The sequence below is a fragment of the Physeter macrocephalus genome, chromosome 11 (assembly GCF_002837175.3).
Source record: "Physeter macrocephalus isolate SW-GA chromosome 11, ASM283717v5, whole genome shotgun sequence".
Classification (NCBI taxonomy): Eukaryota; Metazoa; Chordata; class Mammalia; order Artiodactyla; family Physeteridae; genus Physeter; species Physeter macrocephalus.
Genome location: NC_041224.1, coordinates 167,210,768 through 167,227,092, shown reverse-complemented (window position 1 = coordinate 167,227,092; position 16,325 = coordinate 167,210,768). Strand labels below are relative to the sequence as shown.

Here is a 16,325-nt window from a genome sequence, read left to right as displayed (position 1 = left end):
CCATAGTGGCTGCACCAATTTACATTCCCACCAACAGTGCAAGAGGGTTCCCTTTTCTCCACACCCTCTCCAGCATTTATTGTTTGTAGATTTTTTGATGATGGCCATTCTGACCAGTGTGAGATGATATCTCAGTGTAGTTTTGATTTGCATTCCTCTAATGATTAATGATGTTGAGCATTCTTTCATGTGTTTGTTGGCAATCTGTATATCTTCTTTGGAGAAATGTTTGTTTAGTTCTTCTGCCCATTTTTTAATTGAGTTGTTTGTTTTTATTGATATTGAGCTGCATGAGCTGCGTGTATATTTTGGAGATTACTCGTTTGTCAGTTGCTTCATTTGCAAATATTTTCTCGCATTCTGAGGGTTGTCTTTTGGTCTCGTTTATGGTTTCCTTTGCTGGGCAAAAGCTTTTAGGTTTCATTAGGTCCCATTTGTTTATTTTTGTTTTTATTTCCATTTCTCTAGGAGGTGGGTCAAAAAGGATCTTGCTGTGATTTATGTCATACAGTGTTCTGCCTGTGTTTTCCTCTAAAAGTTTGATAGTGTCTGGCCTTACATTTAGGTCTTTAATCCATTTTGAGTTTATTGTTGTGTATGGTGTTAGGGAGTGTTCTAATTTCATTCGTTTACATGTAGCTGTCCAGTTTTCCCAGCACCACTTATGAAGAGGCTGTCTTTTCTCCATTGTATATTCTTGCCTCCTTTATCAAAGATAAGGTGACCATATGTGCGTGGGTTTATCTCTGGGCTTTCTCTCCTGTTCCATTGATCTATATTTCTGTTTTTGTGCCAGTACCATACTGTCTTGATTACTGTAGCTTTGTAGTATAGTTTGAAGTCAAGGAGCCTGATTCTTCCATCTCCATTTTTCTTTCTCAAGACTGCTTTGGCTATTCAGGGTCTTTGTGTTTCCATACAAATTGTGAAATTTGGAAATTCTGCTTTTTGAAAACCACTTCAACATGTTATGCTTATGCTCTAAAAAGTATTTTTTCTTTTCCTTTTTAAGATGATGCTTTTGAATTATAGATATATAAGGAGTGGGATGATTTGAAAAATGCCCCATTAATGAACTACCTCTAAAGCTATTTCTGCAGTAATAAATATTAGCAGATTAATTGGGTTATCTGCATTTTTTAATCTCTTGGGTCCGACTTTTAGTCTCGTGACCCTTATAACTCTCTGTGATCATTTTCCCAGGTGACTGGAAGGAGGAAGAAAACCCTATTTAGCCAATGCTGTGAGTGGGTCCAAAGGTAAAATTGTAGCAATTTTCTTGTGTTTCATTTCATTGTGCCTTTCATTGTCTGTCTTCTCTTGTGACACTGGTGACAAACTAAAATAACTAATGAATACTTTTATCTCCGTGTGCCTGGAAGAAAAGGAACACCTATCTAGTTTATAGAATTGGATCATCCTCTAATATTTTGCGTGGTTAGAAGCATTTCTTTTGTTAAAGTACAAATATATTTAAGTATAGGTGAGCATATTTCTCATGCAGTATAATTTATATCTAATCATTAGTGTACCTCCTAGAAGCAAATCAACTATTCATGTGGATAAAGTAAATTCTGGAATTTTTTATAATGAAAGTTTAAAACTATTGAACTAATTCTACAGTTTTGGAATTTGTAGTCATTTAATGTAGGCTAAACTGACATGAAGTTTTGTATTACTATTGGAGAAAAGAAGCTAAATATTAGAGTAAATCAGATTACAGAGAAAATTTTAACATTAAAACCAAGTCTAAGTGATTTCCAGTTTAGGTCCCTACATATTTTAAAAAATTAACTTTATTGAGGTATAACTTACATACAATAAAATGTTCCCATTTTAAGTTACAGTTCAGTGAGTCTTGATAAATGGATATAACCAAGATATTGAACATTTCTATCACTCCAGAAAGGTCTCTTGTATACCTGTGCAATCATTTCCCCTCATCCCCACCCCGATCCCAGGCAACCATCAATCTGATTTCTATTAATGTTGATAAGTTTTCTTTGTTCCAAAACATTATAAGTGGCATCATACACTTTGTACCCTTTTATGAATGGTTTCTTTTACTCAGCATAAAGTATTTGAGATTTATGTGCTGTGTATATCAAAGGTTTGCTCCTAATTTCAAAGAGTATTCCATTGAAGGGGTATACCACAATTTGTCCCCCCAGTTTTTGGTATTACAAATAAAGCTGTTGTGAACATTTGTGTACAAGTCTTTGTGTGGACATATGTTTTCATTTTTTCTGGGTAAATACCAAGGAGTGAAATTGCTTGATCTTTTTGGGAAGTGTATGTTTAACTTTATACAAAACTATCAAAACTGTTTTCCAAAATAATTGTATGATTTTACACTCGCATTAGAAATGTTTGAGAGTTTCTGTTGCTCTCCATTCTTGACAATGCTTCCTATTGTTATTCTTTCTAATTTTAACCTTTCTTGTGAGTTTGTAGTAGGTGTATTAGCTGCTGGGCATCTTTTCAAGGACTTATTTCTCATTCATATATTTTTTTGGTGAAATGTTTGTTCATATCTTTTGCTCATTAAAAAAATGTGGTTCTCTGTCTTATTATTGAGTTGTAAGAGCTCTTTATATATTCCAGGTGCAATTTTTCTTTTAAATCAGATATGTATTTTGTCAATTTTCTCTAAGTCTGTATCTTTTGAGGAGTACAAAATTTTAATTTGAAAGTCCAATTTGTCATGTTTTCCTTTTATGGTAGGTGTTTTTTGGTGTCCTAAGAAATCTTTGTATGCTCCAAGTTCACAAGGATTTTCTCTTTTGTCTTCTAGAAGTGTAATATATTTAGCTTTTACATTCAGGTCTGTGATCCACTTTGCATTATTTTTGTACATGATGAGAGGTGAGAATTGAGGTTCATTTTTTTCCTATATGGATATTCAATTTTTCCAGCATCATTTGTGGAAAAGACCTTCCTTCCTTTGTCAAAAATCAATTGACCGTATATGTGTACAACCAATAATAAACTCTCTATTCTGTTCTACTGATCTGTGTGTCTGTCCTTAGGCAAATACCACATTGTCTTCATTACTGTAGCTTTATAGTAAATTTTGAACTCAGTTTAAATCCCCCAACTTTGTTCTTCAGAATTGTTTTGGATAATTTAGGTCCTTTACACTTGCATAAATTTTAGACTCATTTCTGCAAAGGCCTTTTTGGAATTTTGATTGGGATCACACTGAAAGTACAGATGGGGAGAATGGATATCTTAATAATATTGACCCTTCAATCCATGAGCATGTTCCAGCTCCATGTTTTTAGGCTTTCTATAATACTCTCAACAATTTCTGTAGTTTTCAGTGTACAGGTCTTACACATATTTTATTAGATTTATCCTTCAATCTTTTATTTTTTGATGCTATTGTAAATGGTGTTTTCTCATTTTATTTTTCAGTTCTTTGTTTTGCATACATAGAAATACAGTTGATTTTCTTTTGTCAGCCTGCAGTCCTACTGCATTTCTGAATTCACTTATTTTAGTAGCATTTAAAAAAAATCCTTAGAATTTTCTGCATATGCAATAATATCATCTGTGAATACAGATAGTTTTACTTCTTCCTTTCTGAAACATATAGGTGTTGTTTTGGGGGGCTCTGAAGAGCCCAGTCCTTTATGTCTCAGTGCGGAAAGAATTCAGTGAGAGACAAAGTGATAGATAAGTGATTTATTAGAATAGGAAGCTTGCAAGGCTTACAAGTGGGCAGGCAAGAGGATGCTGTGCCTGAGAACTTGGTGGGCTACAGCTTTATAATCAAAGGAAAACTGGGGAGGGGAAAAGACCACTTTCTTCTTCATTCTTGAGTAGACGTCATGCTTTCATCATCAGCTTCTCGTCCAGGTTGGGCAGGGGAGTTTTTTTGTCCTTACATGGTCAAGCCAGGACTGTAAAAATTATTTCAGGTCTCTGTACAATGAGCACATTTCCATAAATTATTGGTTTTTATGTGTGCAGAGAGCATGTCCTAGGGATCATTAACTTACTGAGCTCACTGGGCAAGATGTGGGTCTCATGCCACTATTGTTTTATTGTTTGGGGGCATGTCTCGTGCTTTTGTCACATGGTTTTGCTGCTAGGCAGGCCTGCTTGGTTTTGTGGTTAAGTAAACCTGCTTTCTTGAGTGATCATTAACTTACAGGGGCCTCCCATACTTTTTTTTTTTTTTCACTTACAATACCCTGATGGGATTAACTATTTAATTACCTAGTTTGTCCCTTTACTCTGTCCCTATCATTTCCAGTATGTCTGCTTTATTTCTGATGTTCTTGTCTTATTGCCCTGGTTAGGACTTCCAGTACAAGGCAGGGAAGAATTGGTAAGAGCAGATGTCCTCGCCTTATTCCTGATATTAGGAGAAAAGTGTCTTTTGTCGTTGAGTGTGATGTTAGCTTTAGAGTTTCTTTTTTGTAGATTCCCTTTATCTAAGGAAAGTTACCTTCTATTTACAGTGTGCTGAGAATTTTATTATGAATAGAGATTTAATTTATTAAATGCTTTTCCTATACCTAATAACATAGTTATATGATTTTTCTCCTTTATTTTATTAAGGTGGCATGTCACATGTTTGATCTTTACGTATTAAAACAACTTTGCATTCCTGAGATATAGCATGACCAACTGGGGTTTATTACTCTGTTTATATAGTAGTGAATTTGATTTCTGGGTATTTGGTTAAGGGTTTTTGTGTCTATGTTTATGTGGAATATTGGTCTAGTTTTTTTTTTTTTTTTTCGTATAATGTCTTTGTCTGGTTTTGGTAACAGGATGATGCCTTATAAAATCACTTGGGAAGTGTTCCCTCCTCTTCTTTATTTTTTGAAAGAGTTTGTGAGTTTCTTAAATCTTAGATGGAATTCATCAGTTGTATCAGTCAGGGTCCAGTCAGGAGGCAGAAGCTACACTAGGAAAAACTTAACGTAAAGAGTTACTAACTAGTAACAGGATTAACTACTAAGGAGTAAAGAGACACCTAAAGAATACAGAAATGGCAGACGTAGAGACCAGCCACTTCCTTGACTGGGGCAAAGTGCTCAAGGAAGGAGCACATTTGGAAGAGGGCTTCCTTGCAAGGCCGGGATTCAGATCTCATTGGAGGTGGTACGGCTGTGGCACTGTGGATGGCATAGGAGTTTGCTGGGATGGTGAGCACTGGGTCTGGCAAGCAGGAAACTGCCTTCCGGGCTGTATTTGAGACTCACTGGGAAACTGCCTCCCGGGATGCTGCTGAAACTCTAGAAAAGTTACCTTTTGTGGTGATGGTGAAACTTTCTGGGAAAGCTCTTGGAGTATTGGTGAAAACTACTGGAGGGTAAGTACTGGCTGTCCCAGCCCTCACTGGAAGGGGTGCATCACAGGGTGTCCCCAGGGCTGCTATTAGCCCCACACCACAGGAGCAGGAAGAAGAAAAGCACATGGTCTCAAGGTTGAAAGCTCCTTTCCTCTGAATGTCCCTGCGGTACCCCCCTTGCTCTCTGGCAAAAGAGAAGTGTTTACAGGCCCCAGCTCCAGTATCACAAAGCAGGTCAAAGAAGAGGAGTTGGGACTGAGAATCTCTAACAGAAACAGAGTTCTCCAATTTTTAAATTTCTTATGTCAGTTTTGGCAATTTGTGTTTTTCAAGGAATTTGTCCATTTTATGTAAATTGTCTATTGGCATAAACTGGTTTACAGTATTTCCTTTTTATTGTCTGTAAGACATTCCCGATATGGCCACTTTGTGCTTTTTCTCTTTTTATATTTATTAGTATAGTTAGAGTTTTGTAAATTTATCTTTCAAAGAACCAGATTTTGATTTCTTAGATTTTTTTCCTTAGGTTTCTTTATTTTCTATTTTATTGATTGCTGCTTGTACCTTTGTTATTTATTTTCTTCAGCTTACTTTGGGTTTAATTTTCTCTTTTTCTAGCATCTTAAGATGTCAGCTTATATTTTTGATTTTGGATCTTCTTTTTCTTAGATATAGGCATTTAATACTAAAATTTTCTCTAACCACTAATGTAACTGGATCCTCCCATATTTTGATATGTCATGTTTTTATTTCATTCAGTTCAAAATGTTTTCTAATTTCCCTTGTGTTTTTTGACCTTTGTGTTAATTAGAAGCATGGTGGTTAATTTCCAATTATTTGAGGATGTTTTAGATTTCTTTTTTATTATTGATATTTAACTTCATTATGTTAGAGAATATGCTTTGGTCAGAGAATATTCTGTTTGATTTCAGTTATTTTAAATATATATCAACTTGTTTTATGACCCAATTTATCTTAGTTGATGTTCCCTTGAAAAAGAATGCAGATTCTGCAGTGTATGACTGTAATGTTTTAAAATATTAAGACATGTTGGTTGATAGTGTTGTTTAAGAAGTCTATGTCCTTATTGATTTTCTGTCCACTTGTTCTATCAATTATTGAGAGAGGAGTGTTAAAGTCTCTGAATACAATTGTGTTTTCTATTTCTCCTTTCAGCTCTGACAGTTTGATTCTTTTGGAGCTTTTAGAACTTTGTCAGGGCAGATCCAGAGTAGCCTTTACTCCAGGTCTTGAGTAGCCCTGTTCTTAAAGCATGAAATTCTCTGGGAGTTGAATGAGTTCATCACTATACAGCTCCACTATAGTTCAGATCTTGAGGATCTCCCAGCTCTGTGAGAATTTTAAGAGTTGTTCAGCTAGTAGGTCCTTTGTAACTATTCTGTCCCTGGTGATGCTTTGCCTGGCCCATAGAGATTCACACTATGAATACATAGCTTAGCCTAGAGCCAAAGATGCAAATGGACCCCTCTGCAGATTTCTGGACCTCATTCTGTGTAGCCTCCTTTTCTCAGGTGCTCTGCACTGCAAATTTCAGGTGTCTCAGGCTCCTTCAACTCTGAATCTTATCTCCACAGCTCTATAAGACCCCGCCTCCATACTCTGTATTTTCCCTCTGTGTACTGGAATCTGATAAATTCCTCCACATAGAAATAGGGGATCACAGGGCTTGCCTCATTTATTTCCCTTCTTTCAGGGATCACAGTCCTGGGATGTGTTGTCTACTTTCTGAAACGCTTGGTTACAGCGGAAGGACTGGTCCATTTCTAGTTACTATTCTTTCATAGCTGAAAATGGAATTCTCCATTCGTTTAATTTAATATTTAGCCTTCATGGTCTTTTCCAAAATCTTTTAACACACATAATATGAACCACATGTTATTATACCTTTGACACTTTCAGGTGGCAGCTTTTAATTTTCTCAAGTAGCTTTTAACCCTTTGGGTAAAGAATGTCTCATGCTTCTGCATTCCCTGTATTGGTGCACAGTATTAATAGGTGCTCAGCAAGGACTTGATTTCTGGTAGGTTTGATTTGATACACTGTGTTTATATATGGGTACTGGGAACCATGAATTGTATTTATTAAAGCAGACAAACCAAGCCTCTAGATGAAAACACTTTGTAAATGGCTAAAGTTACTTCACATGCTGTCTTAGTTATTTGGCTGCTAGAAAGAAACACCACACACTGGGTGGCTTATAAACAACAGACATTTATTTCGTACAGTTCTGGAGGCTGAGAAGTCCAAGATCCACGCACCAGCATGCTCCCCTTCTGGTGAGGGCTCCCCTTCTGGCTCAGAGCGGCTCTTCACTGAGTCCTTGTACAGTGGAAGGGGCTAGGGATCTCTCTGGAGCCCTTTTATGAAAATAATAATCTCTTACCCTCATGACCTAATCACCTCCCAAATGCCCCACATCCCAATACCATCATATTGGGCCTTAGGATTTCAACATATGAATTTGGGGGAGACATAAACATTCAGATCATAGCAGACACCTAAAAGTCACACTTGGACGAGCGCCATGATAACAGTATTGAACGTGAGTCCTAAGGTCTGGGTTCAATGCCTGCTCTCTTACTCATTGGCTGATTGAATCTCTTAAGCCTTCTGGACTGAAGCTGCTGTTTCTATAAGCAAAGAAGTGAGGCTGGTTGCTGAGACTCCTTCCAGCTCTTGCTCTGTAATTCTGTGGCTTGTAAATCTGCGTTTCTTTATTTAATTCAAACCTTGCTTACCTGAAGAGGTAATTTCTTTTCCAAGTCAATATGGTTTGCTATCCATTGTTTCCCATAGTGCAGATGATCATACAATGCCTTGTACATTTTTACTCCAGCAAAATGGCTTCATCGAGTGAAATCATTTTGCAAATGGTATTTTATTTCATTCTAAAGTAATATAGATAAGCTTTGTGGCAGATTCCATTCTTCGAGATATGTGACCTGCTTAAAAAAGACTAGTTTATCATTCTCGCAGGACTATTAGTAATATTTCAAACTATCATGGTGTCCAAACATTGTGATAAGTTAGACTAGAGTCAAGCGGTAATCAAGAGGCATGATTTAGAAGCCACAGTTTTGCTCATAGGTGGATTCTTTCTAACACTTGATTTTTCTTTTATCTTGATATTTTTCTTTCACTTGAAAGAAATACTTCTTTTCTCTGTATGTCAGAAGTATTATAATTTGATTTTATTATTCTGAAAATAGCCTTTTTGCTTTATTCTAGCCCATGGATAATTTGAAACTGTTTTAAAACACGTCCTCCTCCTCCTCCTCCTCCCTCTTCTCCTTTCTCTTCCTCCTTCTCCCTCCTTTTCCACCTTCTTTTTCCTTCTTTCTCTCTTCCTCCCTCTTCCTTCTCCAAAAAAATTGAACTTGATGCTCCATATAATTGATAATTGTTACTCAACTAGAAAAAAATGCAAACACTTTTAGGAATTGTGGGGATTGTTGGGCGAGAAGCTTGAAGTGATTTTATTCCAACAGGATATTTATAATTTTCACATTCACTGAGGGAGGGAAGCATGAAATTCAGTGATTGGAAGATTATACTGGAAAGACAGTTAAAAAACTGTTTAACAGATTGCACTGATTAAGGTTTTTGAATTGTGTGGTATGTATTGAACACAATGTGGGGAGTGTTTTTAAGCCCGTGTTAAAGATTGATATGCAAGGTGGTAGGTACCATGTGCTTTGGGAATCATTGTGGACTTTGGCATTTATGATATTGCTGCAGTGGATTTACTGCTCTATTTGATAACAAACAGGCTGTCAGCCAATCAATTGCAGGACCCTACTAGACATAGGCAGAGGATACAATTTCCCTTAAAGTAAGTAAATGATACTAAACTTACCTGTGTATGGCTCTTCAGTTTGGGGGACACAATGGCATCCTCCCAGGTGGGGTCACACACCTTCTGGCCCTGAAGGCTCATAAGATTTCTCAGCTGCTTGTGATACTAACAGGGGTGGGAATATGGTCAGATTGTTTACAAATGAGTTTCAGGGTATCTCTACCCTCTTGTCTCTTTCCAGTTGCTCTGGAGACTAGGTGTGTGCCTGGCTGCAACTTTTTTGTAACTGGTAACAACCCCAGGATCATTTGAGAATTTCCTGTAAGACTGGGTAAGTTGAAGATCAGTTTCTCAGGTATAGCCTCCCCCGGCCAGTCCAGGCCACAGAGCCTCCCAAAGTCTCTTCCTGCATACCCTCTGTGACAGATTTACATTAAATGTGATTACCTTTGCAAATAATTAAGGTTTGCAAAGAAAATTACCTAAGATGCTAGAATGTTTAATTTTATGTGTCAACTTGCCTAAGCCATGATACCCAGATATTTGGTCAAGTATTATTCTAGATGTTTCTGTGAAGGTATTTTTTAGATGAGATGAACATTTAAATGAGTAGACTTTTAGTGAAGCAGATTACCCTCCATAACGTGCATGAGCCTCATCCAGTCAGCTGAAGGCCTTAATTTTAAAAAAGACTGAACTTCCTTGAAGAAGAAGGAAATCTGCCAGTGGGTGGCGTTTGGACTCAAACTGCAACTCTTCCCTGGGTCTCCAGCCTGCTGGCCTACTGGGCAGATTTTGGACTTGCCAAGCCTTCCCAGTTGTGTGAGCCAATTCCTTAAAATAGATCTCTCTCTGTAGATGTATACATCCTGGTGGTCCTGTTTCTCTGGAGAACTCTTAATACAGATGCCTTTATCATAGAAGTGCATTTTGGCATTCTTGAAGTAGATAAAATCTTCCATTTGGAGTACTGCATTACATTTTCTAATAAAAATGTAACTTAAAACACAAGGGTTTTTAGCTATTTTTTATAGAGGATAGAAGAGTGCGTGGGAAGCCTTCAATGATCATAAACATTTGTGAATGAAACTCAAATGAAAAGCCTACAATTACTCTGTGATGACATTTCCCTCCCCTAGCAGTATAAAGCGGGTAAGAACCATTTACCTAATCCTCTAAAGAGAGTGCATATGGCTTGCTGGTTTATGGTGCTAAGTTTAAGTAAAAAGCTTGCTAAAAAAAATTGACTTTTGAAAATTACTCTTTTGCATGTTTCAGTAGCATTTTTCTTCCCATATATGCTTCTTGTTGACTGCTCTTCCTGAGGGGAAAAGGGGCCTGGCCCTTCCCAGTTGAGAAGATGTACTGGAAAGACCAATTGACATGTCATTGACTGGAATTAAGTAACATTCTAGCCAGAGTCACCAGAGAGGTTGGGAATTAAGGTCTTTTAGCTGTGCACGTTGACACTCCAAATAAAATTGGGTTCAGTTGCCCAGGAGAAAGGGAAAGTGAATATTGGGGCCAACAACTACCAGCCTCTGCCACCTGGTGCTTATCTTTGTTAGTGTTATTTAAAATCTCAGTCTGTGGAAATGCGTTTTGCCTAGTGATTTTCAGTACTGCTATATTAAATCTGGGAGACCTGAATCATCATTGTTTTTAGGGAAAAACAAAAGCCACATACACGCACTTAAAATTACTGGAAAATGTTGGACCTGGCAGGGATCTTAGAGTCTGGCACATTATCTTCATTTGGCGGAGGAAGAAACTAAAGCACAGAGACGCGAAGTGACTTAAAAGTTACAATGCACTGCAAAGACTTCTTGGAAGCAGGAAGTTGGTTGTCTCAGCCTATACCTATACCCACCCCCCGCCCCCAAAACCCTGTCATTTCAAGTTTAATCAAAGTCAGAAAGCTATCCAGCCCTTCAGGGCTGCATTTGTTTCTTTCCATGAAACTTAACTCTACAAATACCTGCCATCTGGGAATAAGCAAGCCCAAGTAAAAAGCTGCAAATTCTTGCTGTACCGCTCACACTATTTATTTTTAGCAGCGAAAGGATCATTTCCACTCTTAGCATCTTGAAATAATAAAAGCCGGCATCTATTGAGAATTAGTTTGTAAGCTCCATGGAAGCAGGGATCAAGTTTGATTTTCCTCATCACTCTATCCATTGTGCCTAGCCCAGTCCGTGATGCGTACTAGAGAACACAACAAATAAATAGCTGTTGGATGAGTGGACGTAGTGTTTACAAGGTGGCAGGCACTGTGTTAAGCACTTTTCATGGGTTATCTCATTCCATCTTCATAACTATCCAATGAGGTAGGTAATATTTAAAACTAAAATTTGAAAACGTGCCCAAGCATACAAACATAGTGTTAGGACCTGGACTACGCTGTCTGACTCCGTCCTGAATTACTAGGGAGGCTGGAGGTTTCGGGGTTGCCATTGATTATCATATGAAATGTATAAAACTACTGTTAGATTAAATATGGGGAATTTTAAAAGCCTGACTAGCTGACATGTTATCCAGCACTAAAGATAAGTTACTGAGCCTTAAAAAATAATGGAAGAATAAAATAGGAAAAGACTGACCTGCTGGGTTAGCTAAAGATGGTTGGGTATTTGGGGAGGAAAAGAATGAGGTTGAGTGGAGAATAATTATGCAATAAAGTTTCTACCTTATCTTGTTTGAGAGTCAAGGGACTTTCTTCTGAACCGTACATTCCGTTTGAAAATGCCATCCTGTGGTGTATCACTTCTAGATCATAGATGAGAGACATTGAAATCTTATTTCCAGGGTTTATTCCCATGATGCTAAACCTTTCAGAGGAAATGGTGCATTTGCACAGACGCAGAGGAGAGCAGTGAGCCCCAAGAACTGACTGGTTTCTATGCCTCAGGCACTGCTCTTCCACCTCGTTGAGACAGAATTTTTCTATTTTTGTGTATGGGATTTTTTATTTTCCCCCTGAGGCATTACTAATGCCAGAAGTCTGTGTTAGGTGGTGAGGATGAGATCCTGTTTTGCAGACTTCTGCAGCGAGACCTAAGCCATTGTGTCTGGAACAGAATCCCTAAAGCTGATCCACAGCACTGACTTGATCTAGGGCTCAAGTCTTTGAGTGGATGTGGGTTGGAGACCATGATGCCACATTCCTTTAAAGGTTTTATGTCCCCCCACCCTCCATATTTCTAGAGCCTGGTTGTTCTTGACCATGGGTGCACATAGAATCATCTGAGGAGACCTAAAATATGGATGCCCAGGTTCCACCCCTAAGGGTCTGGTTGAATTAGTTTGGAGAGAGGTCCAGGCACTGGCATTTATTTTAAAAGCATCCCAGGTGATTCTGATGTGTAGTGGGCGTTGAGTCATTCTTGTAGGCTCCTGCCCCAGTGACCATTGTTTTTCTATGCCTTTCTCCCCTTCCTGTGTCCTGGCTCATGTAGCCTGGGGGCTTCTGCTCATATTGGACGGCATTTGTAAGGACTGTTAAAGACTGCATTTTACTGGGGTGGGGAGGACAGGGCACGGAAGGCTTCTACGAAATCACAGAGTGAGGTATATATAACAGTGGACTATTTTTCTTTTTAATTAAAAATTAATGAATAAACCTAAGGAAAGAAATAATTCAAACTAAACAAATGTGAACTAGAAAATTTTTATGGCTTTTCTGTAACCAGTAAATCTGAGCACAGATTATCTTCTAACAAGTGGAAAAAATAGGCTAAATGAATGCTTTTGTAAGAAATGGCCTTAATAAAACTGACTCAAGATGAATTGAAAAGAAAAAAGAAAGCGATCAGTTATCATGGAAGAAATTGAGCCATTTGCTGGAAAACATCAGACACAAACAGTGTCCGCTTGGATAATTTTAAAATATTGAGGACCACATGGTTCCAAGGCTGTTTAGAAGTGTTCTAGAACAGAGAAAAAGAAGTAAAGCTTCTAAATTATCTTTCTGAAACAAGCACACCATTGGTATAAAATAATGGGTGAAGGTAGGTCTTTTTTTTTTTTTTGTGGTATGCGGGCCTCCCCCTATTGTGGCCTCTCCCGTTGCGGAGCACAGGCTCCGGACGCGCAGGCCCAGCGGCCATGGCTCACGGGCCCAGCCGCTCCACGGCACGTGGGATCCTCCCAGACCGGGGCGCGAACCCGGTTCCACTGCATCGGCAGGCGGACGCGCAACCACTGCGCCACCAGGGAAGCCCGAAGGTACCTCTTAAAAACAGTTAGTTAAGGGATATATGTATATGTGTAGCTGATTCACTTTTTTATAAAGCAGAAACTAACACACCATTGTAAAGCAATTATACTCCAATAAATATGTTTAAAAACAAAACAAAACAGTTAAGCAATTTAATCTTTCCTAAGAACATTGATCTAAAATTCCCAAGTAAAGCGTAAGCAGCTAAAGCATAGCAATGCACAAAAGGTTAGCACCATGGCCTAGAGAGGTTCATTTTAACAAATCAAAGATGGATCAGTAGGGGAAATCTGCTAAAGTAATTGTCTATTTTGATGGATAAATAAGAGGGAAAAGTATGGTGATTTCAATAGATGTGGCAAAGGCATTTGATAAAAGTCAATGTATATTCTGGATAAACAAAACAGTAAAATAGTAATAGATCATATTAGGGGAATTTCAATAGGTTTTCATTATGCTTGATGGTGCAACACTAGAACCAGTTTTTAAAGTTAGAAATAGATGGGATGCCCGCAGCAGTAACTGCTATGATTTAACAGATGTAACAACAAGTTTAGAGCACCAAGTGAACAACGCTTTCTATGTTCCAGGCAAATCATTGAATTCTCCCAACACCTTGCAAGAGAAATGCTACTCTTCACATTTTACTGGTGAGAAAATAAAAGCACAGAGAAGTAACTTGCCCAAAGTCACACTGCCAGGAAGTGATAGAACTAGGACTGGACTTTGTGCCTGCATTTTGCCCCTTTAGGAACAAAATTCTTGATCATAGGAGACTTGAATAAATGGAGATTGGAAGATAATTTTGTAAGGATGACATTCCCTCTAAATTTATTAATGAATTAAGCAGTTCTCTGATTGTAATTCCAATAAGATTTTCTTCACTTGAAAAAACAATTCTAAAATTCCTCTAGAGAAAGAGATATTCAAGAATAGCCAGAAAAGATCTGTAAAGAAGTATAATGAGAAAGAACTTAAAGTTGTAGCCATGCAGTGAGCATGATAATGGCCCAGGAATAAACACATAGGCGATGTAGAACAGGGGTCAGAAATCTAAGACTAGCAGGCCAAATACAGCCATGCCCATCCATTTACATATTATCTATGGCAACTTTCATGGTACAAAGGCAGAGTTGAGTAGTTGCAACAGAGACCATTTGAGCAGTCCAAAAAATATTTACTGTCTGTTCCTTTACAGAAAAAATTTGCCAACCCTTGTGATAGAATGAAGTCTGCATTCAAGTGTCTATAGATGACATTTAAAAATCACTGGGATTATTTGATTACAGCAGTTGTCATAGTTCTTGTGCGCCTCTCTCCTCCAATACACACATACAAATTGCAAATAGTAAGTAATAATTGTACTGAAAGAAAATGTAGCATTTATCAACTTGCCATGGAAAAACTTTTTCCAGGGATGCCATAAATGAAGATAAAGAGTTCTAAAATATGACTGCAAACAAAATATTGTTTAAATGGCAAGGGAACAGCAGAAACAGTATTGTAAATTAAATGGCAAATTTGGAAAACTATTTAAGACATGTTTAGCATGGTTTAACATTTAGTGGTTCAGTTGCAGATTATAGAACCCACTCTGGCTCGTTAAGCAGGAAGGGATTTAAAACAAGGAATTAAGCGGTTCCTGAACTGTTGGGAGGGCAGAAGCAGGAGATCTCAGAGCTGGCCTGCCAGGGCAACTGCTGCTCTCGTTCACCCAGGAAGCTGCAGAGGAAGCTGCTGTCTCCTGCCGTGGTCACTGGATCCCAGGGTCACCGTTGTGAGCCAAAGATCAGGAAGCTTTAGCCAGCCCTGTTGACTCACAAGCCCCATGGAGCCCAGTGACCCCAGAGCAACAAACGTGAATGCCACGTGTGCCTGGTGCCGACCCAATTTCTCCAGTTTCCTGCCAGCATGTCCCAGGGGTAGAACGATAGCACATTTGCAATCTTAGCTGCAAGGGAGTCTGGAAAGTGTGGTTTTCAGCTCTCCTGGAACAGGAGGAGGTTAGGGTAGGTGCTGAAGGAGCCAATCTACTGCCCATAATGATGCCCCCTGGCACGTACACAGTGAGAGCGGTGAGAAACTAACCAGGAAAAGATAAGGGTGCTAATTTAAAAAACAGGCAAAGGAAAAGACATGTAACTCAAAAGAAGAAAACCAGGAGGTCAATAGAAATGAAAAGCTGTCAACCTTATTACAGTCAAAAACTGCAACTGAAATCACCAACGACAAAATTGGTATTGGCCAGGATGTGGGGGGAAGAGGCACCCTCATTCCACTGTAAGGTCAGAAAACCTTTGTAAAAGGCAGGTCAGTCCCCTGATTTAGCAGTCCTGCTTTGAGGAGGCTCTGCCAAAGAAGGAAATCATCTCAAGAAGGTAACAGGAGGCATATCCAAGCATCAGAGTACTGCTATGAGAGTGTTGCTCTCAGTTGCAAAATATTGCAAACTAAATGCCCATCAAATGGGGACTGAGGAAATAAATGGCAGTACATTTACACCACAAAATAGCCTTTGGAAAACAGGGGCATTCTCAGGGACAGTGTCATGTGGCAATTAAGTGCACAGGCTTTGGAACTAGAGAGGCTGGGTTTGAACCCCGATTCTACCACTTACTAGCTTTGAGATCTTGGAATGTACTCAGTTTTGCCATTTGGAAAATAGACATAATAACAGCAAAGTAGACATAATAGATAACCTTCTTGGCTGGGGTTTTATGAGAATTAGATGAGTTAATACGATGTCTCCTTTTGAGCTCTCAGTGAGTATTAGATGTTATTATGTTTGTTGCTCAAGATCAATGACCATCGCATGACATTTCAAGTGATAAATTAAGGTTTCAAAAGGTCAAGTACATTATGATCCCTTTTATGTAAAAAGCAGTGTACAGTCCGCCTGCCGATGCAGGGGAACTGGGTTCGCGCCCCGGTCTGGGAGGATCCCACATGCCGCGGAGCGGCTGGGCCCGTGAGCCATGGCCGCT

General features: G+C 38.7%; 1 protein-coding gene across 1 annotated transcript in view; it reads left to right on the top strand.

Moving 5' to 3' along the window:
• The window catches only part of GALC (galactosylceramidase), a 67,403-nt gene extending 65,865 nt beyond the window's left edge, over positions 1-1,538 (top strand). Inside the window, exon 18 of the transcript XR_003682126.1 lies at positions 1,204-1,538. The gene's annotated coding sequence lies outside the window, so the exon portion shown is untranslated. The remainder of the gene's footprint in view (positions 1-1,203) is intronic.
• Positions 1,539-16,325: the final 14,787 nt, after the last annotated feature.